Consider the following 19288-nt stretch of genomic DNA (forward strand, 5'->3'; position numbering starts at 1 on the left):
TTTCAAAGTGGGGTTGGGGGTAGTTTAATTATTAGAAGTGAATTAGTTTGTGTCATTAGCTCTAAACAAGAAATTTATAAAATTGCAAAAGAGTGGCTCAGCTGCTAAAGAAAAATATTACATATTTTATAGATAAGTATTGTGATGGATTATCTGCACAGTAAAAAATAATGGATTTCCGTTTGCTCTGCATCTTCCCAGCCCAATTCTTCTTTCACTCCCTCCTCTGCCCTCTGGAATGAAGCTGACCTTGGATGAAAGAAAAAAAAACTGAAAAGGGGCTGGACCTTTGTGGCACTCAAATGAGAGAGTACCAGGAAACCCGAGCTATAATATAGTCTACATAAGGAAGTCAAAAAAGCATCCTGAAAAAAGACATTGGCAAACCCCTTCTGTACTGTTGCCAAGATCACAAGACAAATCTATTTATGTAATTTCTGCGAGCTGAGCATAAGGTAGTCTTTGTTTGGTAAAATCCCTCTGAGTTTGTGCTTCAGAAATTTGGTAACAACATACCAAATAGTTTCAGTTCAATTTTCCACTTTGGGAAAGGGAAAAATATCAATACGGTAGATATCTAAAAGAATATGGGTGGTGAAGGTGTGTGTGTGGGGGAGCGGGGAGGCATTCAGGGCCTGCTTTTGTATCACTGGCACATTGGCTGAATTGACTGCAAAACAAAACCTCTAAAAAGCACAATCTTGTCTTCCTGCCATTTAATATTTGGTAAAATCAGCCTCCTTACCTGATGCCAGAGACACTTGCACTGCTGCTGTCAAAATTCCCAGTCAATGATGCAAATTCTGGGTATTGTAGTCCCAACACATCTAAAGAATGTCAGGTTGTGGAATTAGATGGACTCACGCAATGCTGTTTCACAGTAATTGGCAGCTCTTATTCTTTCTAGGAATTATGTTTGGCAAACGAATTCTGGTAGTGGGAGGTACTGAAGATTAAAATGGACAAATTATATTTTCTTCTTCTCTCTCTCCATCTTCATTTGTCCTTGCCTGGGTATCTGCCAGGATAGGAACACATTGCTCTTGGCAAAAGTCTGAGAAAAATATTTGCAGAAGTTTTTTGTTGTTGTTTAATTAAGCCTTTGGATGTTAAGAGCTGCAAGTGGGCTCCTCCTCACTACACATATATATTAGGCAAACAATGCTATGATTGTATTGGACTTCTGAAGTTGTTTATAGATGTTGGTACATTTCACCTTCAGAAAAATTAAGTGATGGGTTGGAAAGAAAGGAATTTGCAGGTGGATATCAACAAAAAAGGATCATGAAACAGGTTAGAAAAACTTCAGGAAAGCCACTACTAGTGAGCAGGCAGAATTGGGAAGCAAAAAGAAGAGTCATTTATTGTCTTAGTGGCTTCTTTAATTTGCATGTTTAAACTTTCATTCAGTGTGCTGAAAAATTGAGAATAATTGACAATTATAAAAATTGATGAGTTGAAAATATTTTTTTCTTATTGTAAAGCCTGGATCTGGAGCTGTTTAACAAATACCGTATACATCTATATGGACAGGGTCTTAATCTGAGCAGATATGCACAAAATGCTACTAAACAATTCATTTTATAATCGTTTCTCTGCTCTTGGAAGAAATATTGCTCTTATTTAAACATGATAAGCATGTAAACTATTCAGCCAGCGATGGACTTGGTCTAACATGTTACCACTCAAAATAATGGGCAAAAAACCCAAATAGATTATTTAAAGCTACCTGAAGTTCTGTTGACAAAGTGAAAAATCAATTTCAAGTCTTTATCACTTTCATTTATGTCATTATTGTACGCATTACAGTATGGATACAGTATGTCCTCAACTTACAACAGTTCATTTATTGACTGTTCAAAGTTACAACAGCATTGAAAAAAGTGACTTGTGGCAATTTTTGACACTTACGACCATTGCAGTGTCCCCATGGTCATGTGATTTACATTCAGATGTTTTGACAACTGACTCACATTTAGGATACTTGCAGTGTTCTGGTGTCATGTGATCACCTTTTGTGGCCTTCTGACAAATCATGTCAATGAGGAAACCAGTGTCACTTAACAACCATATTACCCATTTAAGAACTGCAACAATTCACTTAACAAATGTGAGACAAGTTTAAAAAATGGAGCAAAACTCACTTAACAAATTTCCCACTTAGCAACATAAATTTTGGACTCAATTATGGTCCTACGTTGTGGAGTACCTGTATACAGATGGGAACTATTTCCAAAAATATCATTCACAAAGCAACAAAGGAAATTTCATAAAGAAAACACTGCATTTGTTGTTAATGCATTTAAAAAAATAAAATAAAATAAATAAATGTGTGTGAAAAAGCCCACAAGATTCATTCTTCACTAACATTTGAACAGAAAGTAGAGATGACCTATGATTATCTTCAAATACCCCACAGTTAAATTGTGGGATACTTCATACTGCTGTAAAATTCTTGGAACAGAGAGCATTCTTGCATGAGAACTGATGCCCAACTAGCAAATAGGTTTCTTTTCTACATAGGTTGCTTGTGGGCACATATCCCAGAAACAGCTCCTGGCCCATGGCTTCTTTCTGGCATTGATTTCATATATAGGTTACCTGTCTATAAAACCAAACTACCCATCCAGATACACAGGCAACAAAAGCCTCTGACCCGACAAATTCACCCTTGCAATCACCAATGCCTTCCAACACTGTTCAACTTCAAATCCCACCACACACTCATACACACACGCGTGCGCGCACACACCCTCGCCTTGCCTCCCCGTTCACCACGCTTTGCGCTGCGGCACCGAAGACTGGAAGAGGAAGCCGCGTCCACCTGGCCCAGCCAGAGCGGGCTGCAGGAACAGTTGCCCTCGGGGCCGCTTGCTGCTGGGGCAGACGCGCCTGCTCTCGCCCTACATGGGGATGGAGGGAGCCGGGAGCCGCAGCGAGACGAGCCCCAAGCAACACCCGAAGCCCTCTTACCTGTGCGCAGTTAGTGGCCTTTGGGACTCGGAGATGCAAAGGCAGCCCCCGCGGCTCCTCGGGCTCCCGTCCCAAGGGCAAGCCCCGCCGCTCCCGAAACTCTTCCTCCCCTCCATGCTGAGCTAATTTTATCGCCCCCACCCCTTCCCTCGCCGCCGGGGAGCCCCCCTCCCGCCCGCTGCCGCTGCAGCGTCAGAAAATAGCACATCGCCCACTCATCCCCAGGCTCCTTCTTCGCGGAAAAAAATATTTATATTATTCGGCCACGCAAAAGGGTTTCCATGGCACTGATGACTTTCACACTGTTGCCTTGACAACCGCTCCGAGGCCATCTTGGAGGGGCTGAGAATACCCTTCCTAGACAAATAAGGCGAGCGGCAGCGACGACGGCAGCCCGCGGAAAGACGCGTAAGGGAGCCCCTCGCTACCAGCCGGCGCGCTCTCCCCCTAGCGGTCGCCGAGCGTGCCTCCCGCCAGATCGGTTTATTCCTTACCAGATCACAGACCAAGAAGGGGCTATGCTGGGATCCACAGCCCGGACAGGAGTTTGAGTGAAACTTTCCGGTCTGGAAGTTGATCGCCGTCTGCCTGACGTTGTAGAAAGCGGAAACACTGGTCAAGTTCATACAAACCACTTAGCTGAATTAATCTCTCTCTTTTTTGGGGAAATACGGTGTTTTCTGGACCATAAACATACAAGTGTGTGTTACTCAAGATATTAAGCCAGAAAAGCCAATTTCGCATTCTGAGTCACCTATTAGATCTTTAGCTGACCTGGTTAATGCGTTGTGTGGACGCAGCTGCAGAGGTGTCAACTCCACCAGACACACAAGACCAGGAAATCAACTCTGCAAGAAAGCTAAAACTACTTTTATTAAGAAGGCTCTAATAGCAATCTGGAAATTCTGGTTTTGCTCTTTCCTGCTTCCCCTTCTAATACTCTTGTGAATTATGAAGGTGCCAGTTCTAGCTTTTACGGCATAATTTTGTTCTCCTATAGACTTAAAATGTGCTTCATCCCTTGTTGCTTTGGTAACCAATATTACTTATCTCCATCTAGGTCATCTTTAATACTCTTTTACAGAATTCAATAATACTTGGTTCCAATCTAGATGCAAATTTATAACACAATTTGGTATATGTCAACTCAAATTTATTGAGTTTAGTGAGCTGATGGCAAACGTGCATAGGATTGCAGGCTGCTTGAATTGCTTAGCACACATTGTCCATCCTATCCTATCACACCATACCTTGTTTCCTTTTCTCCTCTTATGAAGTCAATCTGCTTGCGAATAATCCATGATTGAGGACTACCTTTCACAAACAGCATGCATGTGACCCTAGTTAAATGTCTATCACAACTGAAATTGTGTTCCTCCATTGATTTACCATTGAGTGCTTTTAGGATAGTGGCTCATCTTCTTTCTTCTGAATTACTCAAAAATGAAGGTTCATTTCAAGTCCTGTTGACCACAAAGAAACATCTATGTGGTTACTCTATGGTTCAGAACTAGCTTGCATTGCCTTCTTTCAGGATGTTTTTTGATTTTCCACCCTGGAATTCCCTAGTGGTTCCCAATCTAAGCACTAATCATGTTATATTGACAGTCATCACCTAAAACTGTATTCTTAGGACTTCAACTATAATTTAAGGACAATATTGGCAAAAGTTATGAATTCTGGGAGGTGAAGCCCAACACATACTGAAGAACCCATATTTAGAATCTAATTCAAACATAACATGCATTATATTGGTGATCACCTTTAAAGCCCTTCATGGCATAAATTTAGGTTACTCAAGGGACTGTCTCACCCCACTGGGATTGACCCATCCCACTCATGCTGAAGCAGCAGCATGCTACGGGTCCTGTCAGCCCGATTATTCTGGCTATGGGGTCCAGGAGGAGGACTTTCTCTGTTATTGCTCCTGCCCTCTGGAACATCTCCCCCTCCCAAAGAAGTTGGCCCGAATCTTCCTATCTTTTCATGTATAAAATATTTTATTCAATTTTCACATTCCATTTGCAATCATTTATATACAGGGTATTTACTATAAGAAAAGAAAAAAAAAAGAAAAAGGGAATAAAACGAACAAATAAAAAGGAAACACAACTCATCATTCACAACCCCACCTAACCCTTGCATCCTCCATACACCCCATCTACCCCCTCCAACTTTCCTTTCTCCCTCTAACACTCCCCTCCTACTTCCCTTTCCCCTCAAACCTTCCTTCTCCCCTTACTCCCCAGACACCCTCCTTACTCCCCTTACTCCTTACATTCCCCTTACTCCTTCCTTACTCCTCCCTCTTCCTTCCCTCTACCTCCCTCCTTGGTGTATGCCTTTATTCGAGTATTGTTTGATCTAATAAAAGTAAAGTGAACCAAGGAAAATAATAATAATAATAATAATAATAATAAAAAGAACCACCGTATATAAATACATTCTTGTTCTTATTAAAACTATATTAAGACCCCCCCCACCCCACCCCCCACAATCCCCATCCCTAATCCTCCCGACTTCCCAGGGCCCACACCTGGCACTACCTTCTATCTAAAATATCTTGTATACATATGGATTAAAAAATAAAAGTAATATATCAAAAAAAAAAAAAAAGAAAAGCAGAGAAAGAAAAAAAAAAGGAAAAAAAGAAAAGTGAAAAGAGAAAAATGAAAAAAATAAACCAATGTTTGTGTTGATCTCAGCCCCCCATCTTTATCTATGCTTAAATAGTATAAATCATTCTATCTATATTTTATTCTCATCTCTTACTTCTTTGCTATTTACCCCGACCTTCTGTAGGCTCTCCCGTTCCCTTCCTAAACCTCATGATCCCTTCCAATAAGATTTAAGCAACGTGGTTCATGCCATATATTCAAATATAACTTTACAGACAAGTAATCAAACTTTCCCTTCTAGTAAAATTTAAACAACGTAAGTGATCTTTCTTTACCCCTTTTTCAAACAGTAATTCAAAATAATCTAACCAGATTTCCCCTTCTTAGTAAAGTTAAGCAGCGTAGATCAGATATTACTTTACACAGGAATCAATTTCTATCTTAAGATAATTCCAACCGACTTCCCCTTCTAATAGAATTTAAATAACTTAGTTCATTCCACATGTATTTTACCCTCATCCCCCACTTGTCTGATATTTACCACTATCAAATTTATACTACCATTTGTTTAAAATATAACTCAGAGCAATTTGTAGCATAAATCATTCCACATATTCCAATAATACTTTCAGCAAGAGTCAGTTAACCTTCTATTTTAAGGTAGTCGCTTCTAACAAAGTTTAAACAACATAAATCATTCCGCATTCTTTTTACAGTTATCTTAAGATAATCCCAAGCGGCTTCCTATTCTAATAAGCTTTAAACAACATAAATTTTGCCCTCTTCCCTTGCTTGTCTGGTATTTACCTCAAATAACGTAGTTCATTCCACATGCATTTTACCCTCATCTCTTGCTTGTCTAATATTTACCACTATCAAATTTATACTAGCGTTTATTTGAAATGTAACTCAAAACTATTACAACCAACTTTCCCTTCAAATAAAAGTTAAATAGCATGGATCATATTCAAATAATACTTTCAGCAGGAGTCAGTTAACCTTCTATTTTAAAATAGTCCCATCTAACAAAGTTTAAACAACATAAATCATTCCGCATTCTTTTAACCACTATCAAATTTATGCTAACGTTACTTTAGAATCTAGCTCAAAGTAGTTTCACCCAGCTTTCCCTTCTGATAAAAATTAGTCCACTTTTTCTACCGGAGAGAGGTCTCAAACCCCCATTCAGTCCTCAACTTTAGGAAGTCTTTTGAAGTATCTAAATTCTCGATCTGCGTTCTTCTGCTTCTCCGAGGGAGGAGGGGCTACCCCCTCCATCTTGCAGCCGCATGGCCAGCCGTTTGCTTTCTCCTTCCGCTTGTCTCTCCTCTCTTCCAAGCGTATCAGGAAGTCCCGCCTTCAGAATCCTACAATAGAAATCTTGAGCCTCTGGAACAGAGTTAAGACGAAATCTTTGATTCTCAAATGTAACCGTGATGCCGGCAGGGGCCTCCCATCTGTATCGAATCTGTTGACTCCTAAGCTCTTTAGTTAAAAAGGTGTAGTTCCTTCTTGCTTTCAACATCTGGGAAGGTATATCTTTGAAGACAATCACGTCCTGGTCATCAACTCGGAGACTGTTATTATGAAACTTTTGCACAATCGCGTTTCTAGATTCTTTTGTAGAGAAATGTATAATTATATCCCTCGGGAGCTGTCGCTGTTCCGCTATCAATGAGTTCTGGCGATAGATTTTCCGAATCTGCCAATCAAAGTTAAGTCCCGGGCTTCCCAGCGCATGGCTGAAGGCTTCAGCAAAGGTCTGTTTCAAATTCTCTTGCTCCTTTTCACGGAATCCTCTGAGTCTTATTGAAAATGCCTTCCTATCAAAATTTAGCATCATAAGCTGTTCTTCGTTATTTCTAATTTTTTCTTGTAAAATTTGAATGTTGGTAGTCAAGTCAAAATTAGCCTTCTCCAGACTTTCCAATTTGTTCTCTATTTCAGCAGAGTAATCCGACAGGGCAGACACGGCTGCAAACGTATTCGCCTTCATTTGATTAACTTTAGATTTTAGATCATCATAAAGTTGCAATACAAATTCCTTAAGTTCTTGCTTAAAGGCATCAAAGATTTTAAAAAGATATTCCTGTGTTAAAACTTCTCCAGTAGAGGGCGTAGGAGACAAAGGCTGTATTTCCAAAAAAGATTCTTTAAATTCTTTAGACACATTTGTAGCAAGACGCTTCTTTGATCTGGGTGCCATAATAAATAAACAAGTAAGCAGCGCTTCGCTCCCCTCTATTTCCAAAGAAAAGGAGTTTATTTTGTTAAGGAGCGGTCTGCAGGAAGATAAGCCCGACTAAGTACATCCAGTAATCATCCACGGAGAGAAATCGCCATTTTGAAGTCTATTTAAACAAAGAAGTCTTTAAGACGAATGGTGCTGGTATTTAAGATAGTAATAAAAGCATAAATCTCACAGGGGTGGTACCCTCCCGTATCAAATCTAGCTTGAAAAAAACTTTGTTTTGTCCTGGGGGGGGCTAGCCTGCCTGGGGCTGCCAAAAAAAAAAAAAAGGCAGCTGAGAAGAACTGGCCGGAGATAAAAGCTCCGCTTCGGCTGGATCTAATCTCTTCCACAGCCAAAAAAAGAAAAAGGCTGTGGCTTACGAATAGACCCTAGTCTACAGAGCTACCCTCCCTGCCCCTTTCTTAGCCAAAAAGGGGTGCTATCTATGATTTTATTTAGATATACAGACCAGATCTCTGAGGAGCTCGGTGGAGCCCTCCTCGGCAACAGGCCACGCCCCCAGGAAGTGTCCGAATCTTCCTATCTTTTCATAAGGGGGCATAAAGACATGGCTCTGCTAGTTGGCCTGGGGCCCCAATGGAAGAACAGCACAGTGGAATTGATAGATTGAGTAACAACAGATCCCCTCCTCCCCCATTCCGCTTCTGCCTTCCCCATGTGTCCTTAGATTTTAATGTTTGGTTTTAATGTGTGTCTGTTGTATGTGTGTTGTATGTATGTGTATATTATGTCTGAAAGCTGCCCAGAGTTACCTTATGGTAAGATGAGTAGCCAATACATTTTATAAATAAATAATATAGTCCATGACCTAAATAAAGGGGTTGATCCTTAATTTTATTCTTCAAGGGTTGGGTTGACAATATTTAGGCACTTAAGAGGAAATAAATGACATTGGTAGACGGGAGGTCATATAAATATTCCTATGGTAATAAAAATAATATAAAATTTGTCTAAGATAATTTGCTAATTTGCTAAGTGGCAAATTAGGGTAGGCAATCTTTATGTAGGTATCATCAAATATTCATCATGATTATGAAATGGGATATTTTTGACTGTGGGAATAAAATAGTACTTCCACCCCAGCCCTTTTTAAGATTATCAGCCCAGTTTCAGAAGCGTTCTCAAGGATCTGCTTTTAAAGAACATGAATACATTCTTTGTCCTTTAGATGTTTCTATTGTTTGTTTTAAATATTGTCAGGGTTTGTATAAGGAACATATTTAAAAAATGCCTCAGAATTCAGAGATCTCTGTTATTAATTCAGGATCTTCAAAATCTACACAGTTGTTTGCCTTTTCAGATCACCTCCTTCCTATGCCAACTTCCATTCTTCCTTAGCGTAACAATCTGCCCCAAATATCTCTCTTGTTTGATCTCTTTCTTTCTCAGACCAAGAATTGGACAGTATAGCTGACCATCCATGAATAAAGAAGAAATGAAAAACAAGTGCAGAATGTTTATAAACAAGACAAATTGAGGAAAGCTTCTTCCTGACTGAACTGCTAGACAATGTGTGGGAACAGACAGTGTTTCCCTTACAGTTGTTCCAATAATTATTATTTACATCCTCTGTTAAATGTGCAGAGCTTTATTACTGCTCATTCATGCCCAGCAGAACAGTCTTCTTCCCATTAGGCAGAAACTGAGCATTAGAGCATGCAAAATATTTGGAGGCCAAGTCTCCTGGTTCTACCTCCACAATTTGGAGGACATCATTAGTTTTTAAAAGTTGAACCCTATATAAGAGCCCTAGAACCTAGGTTCTAGGTAATAAGAAACTTATAGCCCTCCAGATATTGCTTAACTACAGCTCCTATCACTCTTCATCATTAGGCATGTTCACTGAGGTTGCTGAGTTGTAGTTCAATCGTCATTGAGAGGGTTTCATTATTTTTGAAATTTTATTTCATTCTTTCTAGATGTTACAGTACACTAAAGTCCATGAGCACTTCTGCATCTACATGGTAGAAAAGTGTGTCACCAATGTTTGTTTTCTTTGAGATGGGGGCCCTTCAGAAAAGAATTTTGGGAGTTCCTAACTTGTGCAAGTTGCCGATTTCTGGTTTAGACCCCACAAGTTGCACTCATCAGAAAAAAATGATAACCTGGACAGGAAAATAAGCTGTAATGCAAAAGCACCACCAGTAAAGTAGAGCATACTGAGCAGCAGAGATGCAAAGAAAATACTGTAATCAGCACTTTAGCGTATTTTAAAGATATTTATATGCCATTCCCTAATGTAATATTTCATAATGGTTTTCAGAAGGAAATCTACAATACTTGGGAAAAATGAATTTAAGCAAAGGAATGAGGGAATAGACAATGAGGACAGGCAACAATCAGACATGGGGACTTCAAATAAACAAAATAAAGTAAATCTAATGTATTTCATATATTTTATCTGTTGGAGCACATGCAAAGTTCTATGAAGAGAAGCATGTCTGAGAGGCCTCGTCTTTGGACTCCCGAGCAGGTGTTTTCTGAAAGATAAAGATGAGAAAAACAATGGAAACACTCCCTTTGTAGAGAACAACTGCTGTTTGTTGAATACTGATATAAGCTGTGTTTGTTAGTAGTCTATAGAAACACTATAATATATGCCAGAAAAATAATAAGCAGAATCAGTCTTTAAAAACAGCTTAACTTCTCTAGGTTTATCTACAAATAGAATTTAGGATATATGCAATGCATATAGAAGCTTCAATGCAAACCCCAAATCCTTTCAATAATTTTGAATATAATTTTGAATTTATATAAATATATAGGATTATCATATTTCTAGATGATCTAAGATTTCTCCAGAAGCAAAGGAATAATTTTGCAACATTCTATTATTGGCATTGCCCTAAAATGAGAATATTTATGAATATTCTATAACATAGCAGTTCACTTCATGTCAAAACAATAAGGAAAGCTGGAGCACTTAGACAACAAATTATTATTACTGATGATGTTATCTAGTTTGGGTAATGAAACCTCTGCAAGAAAACAACCAATCTCAGAGAACACCAAGGACCTCTCAAATGATTAATACTTTACATATCCTTGTCTTGTGTTTTAGAAGTTTCTTCCCTTGTTTTGTTGTTCAGTCACTAGGTTGTGTTCAACACTATGTGACCACAACACACCAGGCTCCCTGTCCATCACTGTTGCTGCGAGTTTGCCAAAATTCATGTTCACTGAGTGGATGACACTATCTAACCAGAGGTGGGTTCTGGCTGGCTTTACTGCTGGTTCACTTGTGTGCGCATGCACAGTTTAATTAAAACAAGGTGGTGACAGCAGCGACAGGGGAACTGGTTCGGGGGTGTGGCAGGCCTGAGTTGCTGCCGGTTCCAGCGACCCAGGCCACCATACCACTACTGGTTCGGCCGGACCGGGCCAAACTGGTAGGAACCCACCTCTGTATCTAACCATCTCATCCTCTGCCATACCCTTTTCCTTTTGCCTTCTATCTTTCCCAATGTTAGGTCTTTTCCGATGAATCCCCTCTTCTCCTTAGGTGGCCAAAGTATTTGAGCATCGGCTTCAGTATCCCTCCTTCCAAAGAACAATCGGTCGATTTCTAATTTTTTCTAGCAGGCAGTAATATCTTTCAGGTTAACTGAAAATCCATAGTAGTTTCTGAAAATGCACATTCAATCACTGGTTTTTTAATTAATAAAGCTAATTTAAAATAGCAGGTAGTTTAGGTGCTTGAAAGGAAGAATGGCTACTACTTATCCTGTGACATTTCTTCCTACTTCTTCCAACATCAGCTAATCACACATTTTATTTTCCGGCTAAACCATTCCTTATGTTTCATAAGGAAGTTTTTTACATTTATAAACATGCAGACCCTCATGTGCTAACTTCAAAATATATCTGATTATATCTACATAATCTCTCTCTGCAAGTTGTAAATTGCTTTTAGTTCTTCCTGTAAAAGTTAAAAACAAAAAGTTGTATGTTGTGGTATGTAGATACATGCATGTATGTACATAAGCTTAATTTTTTTAAAACATGTGCTTTATTAAGCAAGATGCACACATGTTCACATTCTGGAGTTGCTTATTTTTAAATGGGGAACCACTATACTATGTAACAGTCACCCCTAACTAACACAGAAAGCTGTGGCTTTTTGTTTTTGTGGAAGCTGCTGCTAAGGGCCAACTAGAACCAGATTTAAGAGGTCTTCTATAATTCAATTCCAAGAGAATCTCTTAAAGGGCCTCTTCTTTAGAGCCAATTCCAACACTGGAATATTGAAAGCATGATCTGGCTACCCTTAGAAAAGGACTGACTTGTGGAACAAAACCACTCACATAGATTTATTGAAGTCAAATTGACAAGGAAGCTCCTCCATTGGTTGTGAGTGTGCTTCCTACCATTTTGAACCACAAGAGGCTTTGAACTGCTTAAGGATCCATAAAGGCTTAAGAGAGACTTTAAATACTGTAATACTTGATCAGGAGAAAAGATGTATTAATATGTGGCTGGAATAATTATATAAATTGTATATAATTTCAATGAACTACAAATATAAATAATATCAATCCAAAATTGCTGCTCTCAATCCATAATAAGAGCTGTGGTGGCGCAGTGGTTAGAATGGAGTATTGCAGGGTAATTCTGCTGACTGCCAGCAGTTCGGCCGTTCCAGTCTCATGAGCTCAAGAGTGACTCAGCCTTCCAAGGTCAATAAAATGAAGAGCCAGATTGTTGGTAATATGCTGACTCTGTAAACTGCTTAGAGAAGGCTGTAAAGAATTGTGAAATGGTATATAAGTAAGTGCTATTGCTATTTAGAAGCTGTGTTGGTCTGGACCGAATTACATACTTCTCCTTTGGAATTTTGCCTCCTATGTACTATTTAGAACAAATAAACTTCTAAAAGTTTTAATGAATACAATAATGAATTGAATCTTACAACTTAAAAAACGTTAGGGACACTTCAGTAACTTGTACTGGTATTATTTTCATGATTCACTAAACAACTCAATATTATGGCACCATCATGTGGTCATTTATTACTTACATTATTTATATTATTTAAATTTACCTTAATCCAGGAACAAGTAAAATGATGGAAATGAATTGCTCTAGAGGTGAGTTTCATTGTAGTTAGGGAGACTCATCTCCTGAATATGTAAAACAGATTTCAATATTGGAAAATTAGTTTAGATTCATTTTGCAGGTTACATTGTTGAAGGAAAATAGCTAATGCTCTTTTTAGAACCTAGGTATTGATTTGCCATACTTAGTTAAGGAAACATTTTCCATCTTTTATATAATAAAACATTCACTTAGAGAAAACAGTACACTAGGTTAACGCATATCAAGTAAAATTTGCACACAGATAAAATGTAACCACCCCTTGCTATCCCCCAAACTGCACCTCATGCCAAAATTGTGTTAAATTATGTTTCATCTCCCTGTCCTGGATCAACCAAGTGTTTAAAATAAGATCCAGATTTATTGCTTTCTATTTTATACTGTATATTTTAATGGCATACAATCCAGCATCTTTGCCTACAAATGCGATTTATATACAAATAATATAATGGGGAAAATAAACTGGAAGAAATAGTAATTTCAATTAAAATTATTGGGAAGAAACAACATTGTTGGTTACTTTCCAACAATTTTAATACACTGATACATTTTGATAGCTGGAAGTGAGGAGTATAATTCAGGAACCAGTTTGCTTAAGAAACCCCACTGAAAAACAAAGCATATTTTTTAAAATATTGTTTTTATTTTTGAATAAACACAGACAAAACACAACAAACATCACAAAAATATCTTCCATTACAAATTATAAATAGTGCGTCAATTGGTTACAAAGAGCTTTCGTGCATCTCTTCCACAGTCATTAACTATAATTCATATCAAGTTATATGTTTTAAATCTAACATATTTATATATATTACTATCATCATACCTCAATCTTCATATGACTATGTTTGTTTTTATGTCCATTTATATAAAATATTCCAAAATTTAAAGCAAAACCACATGATGATATTCTGTTATCTATTCTCAATATCATCCAGCAACATTACATCTTTATGACACTTTCTAAATAAAAAAATGATTATGTTTAATAACAAAGTTTCTAGGCCTCCTTTCTTAATCACTGTTTACAATTTATATCCATTTTCCCTTTTATCATGTCAATACAAATATTACATTATTATCATCAATCATTTATTTAACAACATCCGTCATCATTTCATTTTTATTTTTTGGTCTTAGTTTAAATTTGACTTACTCTTTTTTTTAATATTATAAGCTTTTATACATAACAGAGTTTCTAAACTTCCTTTCATGATGACCATTTAGAATTTATACCAAATTTCCTCTTATCAAACCAATACATATGTGTACATTGTTATCATTATCAATTATTTACCTAACTATATCCATTATCACTTCATTTTTAACATAATGCTCTAATTTTAACTAAATTTGACTAATATTTTGTTATTAGTTTTTATATCTCAACCTATGTCTTTCCAGTAATAGTGCAGTCTTATGTCTTTTGCCATTTGTGGAATTAGTCTTCTGGTTATTTCCTGAATCAAATTTGTGTGGACTTCTCTTTGCAACTTGTTGCTTTTTGCATATCTTGTAAAATCTCGAGACCCTCCATCCACTTCTTTAATCAGCTTATCTTTGGTTATCAGTAGTGCTTTTGTCAAAGTTTCTCTCCTTGGGTCCATCAATTCTTTTTTATTCTTCTTCTAAACCTTAAAATCTGGGGTAGAGTTCCTTTCCATCTATCTTCCCTTTCCATGTTCTACTCTTTCCATCTCCAACCACTCTCAGTTCACTGTCAGTATCCACAATTATCTTGCCTCTTTGTTCATTTTTCCCTTGGGCTTTTAGGACTCTAACCTCCACTATTTCCATTTGCTGGATATCTTCAATTTTTCCATCACATTTTACTGCATTACAATCTATATTTTCCAATCTCTTCTCAATTCTCTTTGTTGTTTCTAATAATTTTTGAATTTCAAACATAAACTGTTGTAATGTTATGGTTTCTTTTTGTTGTGCCATACTTTCAACTAGTAAACACTGCCACTCTAGTTTCAAAATAAGATTTTGTTTTCACTTCACTTCAGCTGCCAAAGAAGCATCCAAACGGCACCTGTGTAAACAACCTGTGCTTTTCTCCTTATCTCTTCTGTAAACAAGCTGAAGCCTTTGAAGTGCAAAGTCAAAATGATCAAAGAGAAAAAAAGAGAAAGCAATATTCCTAGGACTCAGCCTCCAACCTCTAAGTGGCAGTGTAACTTTTTTCCCCTCTGATGTTACTACCCTCTTTATATTCCTTTTATATCTGTTTAATATTCCAGGCTTAAAAGAAACAAAATTCTTATATGGAGCAAAATAAAGAGAAAACCCCCCTACAAACCAATATTATAAAAATAAAGAAAAATATTTAATCCATAGGTAAAAAAAAAAGAAATAGAAGAAGAAAAATCAATACTTTCACTTTAAAAAGTAGGGAATACTTGCAAAACTTCCATCCATTTAAAAAAAAGGATATCGCACTGTTCAATGTAGCTTAATTTCGCTGCTTATTTTTCTTTTCTTTGCAAGTTTAATTTAGCTTTGATTTTTTGGGGGCAGTCTCTTTTATAATAATAAAATATCCTTACCAGATGGACACACTTTTTCTTTCTGCTTTCCTCCTGTTGCAGAATTGTCCCAACTTCAACAGCTTTTGGCTGCGCTTCTGTCACCGGCAAGAAGAGATTCTCTTGGATCTTTGCGATGTCCCTGAGATCAGCAAGACATACTCTTCCCTGTCACCATCTCTTCGGGATGGTTTAGGTCCAAAAGGATCGTCCAGCAGCAAAAGTATCAATGGTGATATCAGAGCTCTGAGCTCGCACGTCGTGTCGTTGTGACGTCAGCTCCTGTCCCCTCCATTCTGATCTTTATAGTTGGATTGGTCTGTAGGTAAGTCCCTGTGTATGGTTATCCTATTTTTTAAAGAAAAATTTGGTGGAAGGTGGGAGGATTGGAAGGTGGGAGGATTGTTTCATTATGCTAATTACTATTTTTCAAAAATCTACCTGATATAATGTATAAAAGAAAAAGTAATCAAAATGCAAATAATTTTCACCCAGTTTCTTTTGCTGCAAATGCCCTAAAATCAGATTTAGGTTTATATCACATTCTCTCAACATATGCCTAAGAATTCAAATTCTTTCCTTTTAACTCTCATTCATTTATATGCAATTCGCCTTTGTTAGCTCTTTGATCAGTTGGACAGAGAATTGTCCTGAATATATAGCCTTTCTGGCTAGTCTTTTCCTATAAGAGATTTACTATCCTGTTAATCCACAATTTCTCTGAGTCTTTTTCATATTTTGGTTAATATGCTAAGCATGCCATGAAATATAGCTGTAGAGGGAATGTATGCATAATCCTCTTTGTGTGAACGATTGTTTACCTTAAGAAAAAATATTACTTCATTCTGCAACCTTTGGCAACAAAGATGTCCTTATAATTAAGACCAGGGATCTTTGGGAACCTCGCCCCAATGTTACATTGGTAATACAATTAATATATGTATTTTTGTTTCTATCCTTTGCACTAAGATGGTTCCCAGCAACTTTGTACCCTGGAAGAATTGTACTATCCCTAGCTTTCATTATTTTCTGCCTGCGCCTATTGCACATATTCACAATCAGTAAAACTCTTGGGCCCAAGATTATTATAGTGAAGAGAATGGTAAGTTGTAGTTTCTATTGATAAGACACCATGGAAACTTAAAAGTAATTTTTCATAATTCACTTTTTTTTCGATGACGATGCCTGAATCTTTCTGCTTTATTTGGTGGGTTTACAGATGAAGGATATCTTCTTTTTCCTCTTCCTCTTGGCTGTTTAGATTGTATTCTTTGGAGTAGCCAAACAAGCTATCCTAATCCACAACGAGAAACGGGTAGACTGGATCTTCCGACGTGTTTTTTACCATTCGTACTTGACATTATTTGGACAGATCCCCTCCTATGTTGATGGTATGGAGCAGAGAATTATTTTATACTCTGGACCACCAAGGTTCAGTTTGTTTGACTGTGATAATGACAAACTATTCATCACTAAACATCCCACCAATGACTGTCTCTGAGAAGTGTTTGTACAAATTTCATAGTGTGCAAAAATTAATAAAACTATGAATAAATGGCTGACTGGATAGATAATTGTGAAAGATGATGCCATACCAGATAAAGCTGCAGCACAAATAGAAACAATGCCATTTAGCTCGGCTTTATATGAGAGAAGTTTAACCAAATGAAACCCTCTATTTAATCCAGTTCTGGTCTGCTTAAATAACATATGAAGTATGTGCCTCATGATACGCTCTTCCTTTATCCCAAAATAATTACATTGCTGTGTTCCAGGGCTCATATTTTAGACTGGCTATAAATAGCAAGCCAAATAACCACAAGGTCCTCAGATAAGTTGTGACCCATCCCTGGCAGCATTTCAATAGCAGCACATCTTAATAGCTATTCATTGTGTGTGCACATCTGAATCATGTCTCCTATTTAGCACTACCTTTTAAAAATCAGATCATAGCGGGTTGAGTCATTAATCCCAAGCCTTTCTATTAAAAACTTTTTTTAAAGCCTTCATAATGATAAATGTCTATTGTTTGTATGGCAATACAGTATGTTACTTATCGTGCATCAGGGAATTAGATGACCTTTCTCAAATTGCTGTAACACCCAGTGCTTGTTGGCTTTGCTATGTTTTCTAACAGAAGTGAATTTCAACTTTGATCAATGCAGCCCAAATGGGACTGATCCATACAAGCCCAAACGTCCAGAGAGCAGAGAAGCCAACAAGAAGCCCATTTTTCCAGAATGGCTGACAGTAATTTTGCTTTGCCTCTACCTACTCTTCACCAACATTCTCCTCCTCAATCTCCTCATTGCTATGTTCAAGTAAGTTCCATATTCTGGATTCTGTATTGGCTGCTCATCATAAAGTGCCCCGAGGCTCACAAGAAAAGAACATGAACATGTCTGCCCCTCACATTGGTTATAACAACTATAAGCCAGTATAGAACAGAAACAGACTTTTAGTATAGAGCAGACTTTTAGCCATACAATTTGTGATGAACACCCTTTGGTGTGGGGTTGGGATAGGCTTTCAGGGGTGGGGGGATTGCAGACTACAGGAACCAGGAGCATTATTCTGGTGACCCTGAGGACACAGATAAACCTCCAAATGCTTCAAGGACCCTCTAAAAGGATGCAAATGACTAGCTGTCTGCAAGAAATATAAACCCTTCCATTCCCCACTATCCTGTCAGAGCTGAAGAAGCTTTTTGGATGAGAAGCAAAACACCTTCAAAAGGGAAAACAAGAAAGTCCAGTTGCCTTCTGGAAAAAGCACCTTTGGGATAACCATGACCTAGATGACTCAGAATGTCTACAGACTTATAGAACAGAAAGCGAACCAAAAATACTTGGCTCAGAGGCAGATAAAGAGAGGCAGCTTTAATAAAGACAGTAATAAACAGTTCAATAATATCCATTCTTCCAACATTCTGACTTAAATCATTGGTACTTCTGTTTATAAAATTGTATGGGCTTTTTTTGTCACTGTACTTTTTGTTGTTGTTGTTGTTCTCAGCAGAAAAGGAGGTTATCAGCCATTCATACAACAGAATCAAAGTTCTCCAACTTACTAAGTATGAACATGAACATTAATATTTAATATTCAAGCAAATTTTCACTTTTTATTTTCATAATGAACTTTTAGATTTTTTTTATAACTTTTATTAAAAGGAGTGTTTTTATATTTTAATTGTTTAGCCAAAAATCTCAGATTTTGGTTTCAGCTACCATTTCTCCAAATCCTGCCACTTACAAATTTGTTTGGTAAATACAAACAGATATGGCGACAGGATGGACTTCCAGCTTTTTCCCTATCTTATTCTGTTCTCTTTTTCTCCAAATTCATTTTTTATGATAGTTTCTTATTCTTATTCATGCAAAGGTGAAGACTTAAATAAACAAACAAACAAACAAATAAGGAACAAAAATGGACAAAGCATAATTTTTGACCCATTTTGTTCCTTATTATATTCCACCTTACCTCCAAGAGATTAAGGCAACATGGCATCCTGTAGAACTCTTAATATTTTTCTTATACAATCCTTGGCGATTATACTAGACTGGAATCAAATTCCAACCACATAATGTACTTTCCAAATGAGATTGGGCTTCAACCTGAATTACACCATTCCACCTTTTCATGTTTTCCAAAAAGGCAATCTGGTTTGCGAATACAGTACTCAATGAGTTGAGCTGGAGAGCCAGAGTTCCTACATGTTGGACATAGGATGAAGATTTGTGTGTCTTTAACACACTGCAGCCATGTTATACATTTACTCGGGTTTGTTGAGCAAGCCATAGTAACCTGGGGAATAT

The 19288-nt window shown here is 37.5% G+C and overlaps 1 pseudogene; it reads left to right on the forward strand.

Moving 5' to 3' along the window:
• LOC116514181 overlaps positions 1–18546 on the forward strand; it is a 64776-nt pseudogene extending 46230 nt beyond the window's left edge.
• The last annotated feature ends 742 nt before the right edge of the window (positions 18547–19288 follow it).

This window comes from Thamnophis elegans, chromosome 10, assembly GCF_009769535.1.
Source record: "Thamnophis elegans isolate rThaEle1 chromosome 10, rThaEle1.pri, whole genome shotgun sequence".
Taxonomy (NCBI): domain Eukaryota; kingdom Metazoa; phylum Chordata; class Lepidosauria; order Squamata; family Colubridae; genus Thamnophis; species Thamnophis elegans.